This window comes from Colobus angolensis, unplaced genomic scaffold (genome assembly GCF_000951035.1).
Source record: "Colobus angolensis palliatus isolate OR3802 unplaced genomic scaffold, Cang.pa_1.0 Scaffold63, whole genome shotgun sequence".
NCBI lineage: Eukaryota > Metazoa > Chordata > Mammalia > Primates > Cercopithecidae > Colobus > Colobus angolensis.
The window spans coordinates 792,528-798,323 of record NW_012119932.1 but is presented as its reverse complement, the minus strand read 5'-3'; positions in this window follow the sequence as shown (position 1 = coordinate 798,323).

The following is a 5,796-nucleotide window of genomic DNA, read 5'->3' as shown; positions in this document are numbered from 1 at the left end:
TGTGTGTGTGTATTTTTAGTAGAGATGGAGTTTCACCATGTTAGTCAGGATGGTCTCAATCTCCTGACCTCGTGATCTGCCAGCCTCGGCCTCCCAAAATGTTGGGATTACAGGCATAAGCCACCGCGCCCAGTGGATAAAGGCACTTTTTGATGTCTTTATTAATGGCGTAGGGTCCAAACAGATATGATACCTTTTCTCACCACATCATAAGAGTCATGGCTGACACTTCTGTAACAAAAGACATGTTAACAAGAGAAAAGCATAACAAGCTTATTTAATCAAAGTTTTACATGGCATGGGAGACTTCAGAAATGAAGACCCAAAGACCCGATAGAAACTGCCCATGTGTATGCTTAGATTCAATGAAGAGTGAACAGCCATGTAGAAATTATAATTGGATACAAAGAGAATGATCTAATAGTAATAGACTCAGTAGGAAAACCCAGCAAGGCCTGTATGTTTACATTCTTCTTGGGCTCTCTGTGCAGCATTCCTTCTTCCGGAATATAGAGCAGGACCCCTCTGTAATGAGGGTCTTATGATCTACTTTCAGACAAGGTAAGTCAGAGACCTTCTTTATGGCCAATTCATACATAGTAAGGCAGGGAATAGTTAGAGAAATATTTCTAGGTTTTATAGCTCACCTTGGGGAAAAGGGGTTATGGTTTCCATGACTTGCCTTGAGGAAGAGGGATTCCAGTTTCTATGGCCTACCCTGGAGAAGGAAAAGAAGCAGGAGAAAGAAGGGAAAAGATCAGAAAGAGACTTTGCTTCTGAGTCTGTTCCAATGTCCTTCAGGTCAAAGTATGCAGCATGCCAAAGTGTCATATTTTGGGGTACTGTCTTCTGAGCACTAACAGTGGCATAGTGTTCCATTATAAGAATTTATTATAGTTCATTTAATTAGCCTTCCTTTGTTAAATATTTAGGTTATTTCTATTTTTGTGTTTATAAAGAAAACCATGGTATATATCATTGTGCATAAATTATTATACACATCTGTGATGATATCCTTAGAGTAATTTCATATCAGTGGAGCTGCCAGGTCAAAGGAGGTTTTTCGTGCCCTCCAGAAGCTACTTGGGATGGACCTATTTTATTGCATACTTACCAAATTTCAAGTTATCATTTAAAAAATATCTGTCAATTTGATGAGAGAAAAATGATCATTTGCTTGTCTGTGATTACTACCATAGTAATTTTTATCATGTGTGCACGGGCCTTTTTGTTCCTTTAATATATGAATCATCTATGTGGGTTCATTTTGTGTTCACAGCAAAACTAATAAAAGAACCTCAAAGTACCCATGGGTTGCCACATGTAGTAGTCACCGTGTAAGTGCTAGGTTCCGGCTCCATGAAAAAGTTCCAGTCTTGAGAAATTCCCACAGCAAACTCACATCACCACCCTCGCAAAGTACAATATATGTAACCAGGCAGTGGATATTTTTCCTTGCTGCTGAGACACGTTGGTTGTTGTTCTTGATATAAAAAAAATTCAGTGTTATAATTAAATGCAAAACTAGAAAGTCAACTTTAAAAAAATGTTAAGAGCTCTTTGACCATGGTCATAGCTTTGATAACACAATTTCTTAAAAAAATTTTTGAGTGTCAAAGCCTGCATAGTATTTAGGACCTTTCCCAATGTGGCATGAAATTGTGGGAGACATTCTGACATTTCAATGATAGGCATCGCATGACAGGCACTAAGTAAGAGACAGGCGTTCAAGGAAATCCAAGAAAATACCACAGGGATCAGGTGCCTCCAGACTTTGGTATCTCAGACAATATCAAACACGGGACTTTCAGCTTCCCAATTTCAAAATAATAGGATTGTTTGATTTCAAAAAGCAATTCAGTTTGCCTTTTCAGCTCAAGCAGCTGACTCAACCATTTGCCTTAGTGAGCAAACGTTTGTTTGATTCATTCACAAAGTTATCCGACAGGGTCATCTCTCTTTCCTTTCAACTAGATAACACCTCTACTTTTTTTTTTAATCAAATTCTTTTGTAATGCACCTGTGTTGCTTTCAGATTCAGGTTCCTTTTTTTTTTTTTTTTTTTTTTTCAAATATGTATAGCACAGGCCTCAATTTAAAGTTCTGAATCACTTAGGGACGTTGCATTTTGAGGTAAGAAGATTTCTTATTTTACTTAATTATTAAACCAAAACACTCAAAGAGAAGATTACATTGCTGGATAAAGTTCATTTTGCAGCTACATTATGTGGTCAATGAAGACATGTTCCATAGCACCCCAAGGCTTTGCTTGGGTCTTGATCTGCTCCATTTGGTTCTTGATGGATTCGAAGAGGCAGTCCTCGAATGTGAGTAAATGTAATATAGAGAAATGGTAGAAGGAGAAAGAGATTCAGGATAAAAGCAACTGCAAGGAATCGCAGGAAGACAGGCATGGTGTTGTTCACTGGGAATGCCTGTGTCCACATTCTGCCTTCTGTAAAACATCAGTGGCATCCAGAGATGTGTGAGACCCAGGGAATGGAACATGCTTTCCATATGGCAGTGGATCCACTAACTGGAAAGGTATCAGACTTCCAGTGCTTGTCAACTGCTTGCATATTTCACCCCACATCTACAAACTAAAGAAATGCTTCTTGGTACAGCAGCCCTAACTGACTTTCCTGAGGAAAAATATACATGGGTATCAATAAAAAAATCTTTCAAAACACCTGTTTGGTTGTTTCCTATACTTTATTGCCAAAGCCAACATTTTGACTTATTAAGTTTCATTTTAAGTATATGACTAAATTCTGCAATTTTGTGATCTTAATGAACTAATTTCTTAAAAGAGCATAACTGTTCAACAAAGAAAGGAAGCAGGCAAGAATGATTTTCTTGATTTATTTTTCATTTAAAACTGTCAGGACATGGTCAGTATCATTTTTGTTCTTGGTGTATTTCTTTAATTTAAACCATGTCTAGATGTTTTCTTTCAGTTTTATCCTAGTTTATCTATCACAGATCTGCCACTGGCATTTTTTCCTTTGCTTGAATAACTTTCGATGTTAATCTGTCTAGACGTAATCTACATTTACATGAAGTAAATTGACACTTCCCTTAAATCACCTTCTAGTTTTTTTCTACTCTTTTTATTATGCTTTTGAAGATATTTTATTTCTTTTTTTTTAGATCGAGTCTCACTTTGTCGCCCAGGCTGGAGTGCCGAGGCATGATCTGGGCTCACTTGCAACCTCTGTCTCCTGGGTTCAAGTGATTCTCCTGCCTCAGCCTCCCCAGTAGGTGGGATTACAGACATGCACCACCACACTAGCTAATTTTTGTATTTTTAGTAGAGACGAGGTTTCACCATGTTGGCCAGGCTGGTCTTGAACTCCTGACAGGTGATCCACCCACCTCAGCCTCTCAAAGTGCTGGGATTACAAGCATGAACCACCACACCAGGCCTTTCTACTTTTATGCATTACTTATTTTGCCTATGCTATAATCAGAGGCTAGAACTGATCATAAAAAATCATTATTCACTAGTCTTTGTCCTTAAGAGAATGTACTGCTTTATAAGTCTGAGTCTCATTTAACCTTTCCTAACCTTCCTTTAAAGAGTAACTCATATTTGCATGTTTGGAAAATTAATTTTATAAGAAAATATCTTCTTACTCTAGTCTATATATTTTGCCATGCTATGTGTCATTATTTCCAAGTTCCATGATTCATCTTGTTGCTATGATTAGAAGTCTCTGCCTTTTTTGTTTTGGACACCTCCATTCTCTGCTTAGATCACAAATTCACCTTGCTCCCCCAGGGTGCCTCTTTCTTTCTCTTGTTACCAAGGTCAGCTCTCTGCTCCTTTCACTTGGCAACATAGGAAAGAATGGACCAGCGATCAGGTAATTGGCCTGATGAAAGAGAAGCCAGAGTGGATCAGAGCTTATTTTGCTTTTAGTTAGCTGTTCATATAAATGCTTTGACTCATGCTGAAATTGCTGTTCTTCAATTTGCAATTTGAGTTTATGTGTGTGTATTCCTAATATTGTATTCTGAATAAAGCTATTGCTGATGATGTGGGTCTTAATACTTGATATCTGCATAATAAAGCATAATTACATTCACCTGTAAGAAAATATGGGTTTACAATAAACATCAATGCCATAACGGGCCAGCAGCAGTGTGTGTGAATTGGATGTTTTCAGAATCAACTCTGAATCAGTTATCACTGTCGTGTATTATATAAGGCATAAAAACAACAGGATGAATTAAACAAGCAGGCATTCTGCTCATATGGCTAACAGTAAGCAGTAGTATGCCAGTTTATTGATGTGACAGCCATCTGTTTACCCTTTAGTCCATTTCACCTTAAAGGAAGAGTTATACAAATTAAACAATTTCAATAAACTACCAATAAAAGTTACACTAGTCTATCCCCACATGACTTTCTGTGTGTAATTTTTTTGTTTGTTTGTTTGTTTTTGTTTTGAGACAGAGTCTTGCTCTGTCACCCAGGCTGGAGTGCAGTGGTGCGATCTCGGCTCACTGCAAGCTCCGCCTCCCGGGTTCACACCATTCTCTTGCCTCAGCCTCCTGAGTAGCTGGGACTACAGGTGCCCAGTGCCACGCCTGGCTAATTTTTTGTATTTTTAGTAGAGATGGGGTTTCACCGTGTTAGCCAGGATGGTCTTGATCTCCTGACGTCATGATCCGCCCACCTCGGCCTCCCAGAGTGCTGGGATTACTGGCGTGAGCCATGGTGCCCAGCCTCTGTGTGTAATTTTTAAAAGTCTTTTTAAACTCCTCAAATTGGATTAATTTTTGCAGACAGCTCCTGCTTTCTGGTCCAGCATCTGACCTTTATTTATATCAACAACTTACTGTTTGATCTCAAGTTTCCTTCATCCTGATGATAACGAGCATGATATCAATGTAACTCCAGAAACACCTGGATGTTTACCACCTGTTTGGTTCTTTTCCATTTGTTTTCAAATCAAGTCTTGGCTCCAGATACTGTGAGGCTGTGTCTATCACAGAACAGATCCTGACAAACAGTCTGTGAAAAATAGACAGCAGCTGGCTGACTGAGAAGGGAGAGCTGTCTCACTGCCAATTGCTACACCAGTCAGATAAGCAAGTATTCAGTAAGTGCTTACTCAAGACTTGCAATCTGAAACATTTAAAATGTGACACCTGTGCTTCCAGTTTTCCTGGGATTCTGTGTGATTTTCATGGCTGGTGGAGTTACTTGTCCTGCCAGCCTCTGGAGGTAGCCTAAGGTGACCCGTGACAGCTCTAGGGTTGTATTCCAACGTCCCAGTCCTCCCCACTCAAAGTAAACCATTGTTACCTAATAACCCCTACTCACCAATCTGAAGTCTTACAAACCCAGACTAAGTGAATTCACGTGTGGTTTCTATGACCCAGACTAAGTGAATTCACGTGTGGTTTCTATGCCTCTTATTCATGTTCTTAAAGAAATGTCTGGTTCCTGGCTCACACCTGTAATCCCAGCACTTTGGGAGGCCAAGGTGGATTGATCACCTGAGATCAGGAGTTCGAGACCAGCCCGGCCTACATGGTGAAACCCTGTCTCTACTGAAAATATGAAAATTAGCAAGCATGGTGGTGGGCACCTGTAATCCCAGCTACATGGAACGCTGAGACGAGAATTGCTTGAACCTGGGAGGCAGAGGTTGCAGTGAGCCAGTGAGCGGAGATCACGCCATTGCTCTCCAGCCTGAGTGAACAGAGTGAAGCTTGGAAAAAAAAGGGAAGGAAGGAAGGAAGGAGGGAAGGGAAGGGAAGGGAAGGGAAGCGAAGGGAAGGGAA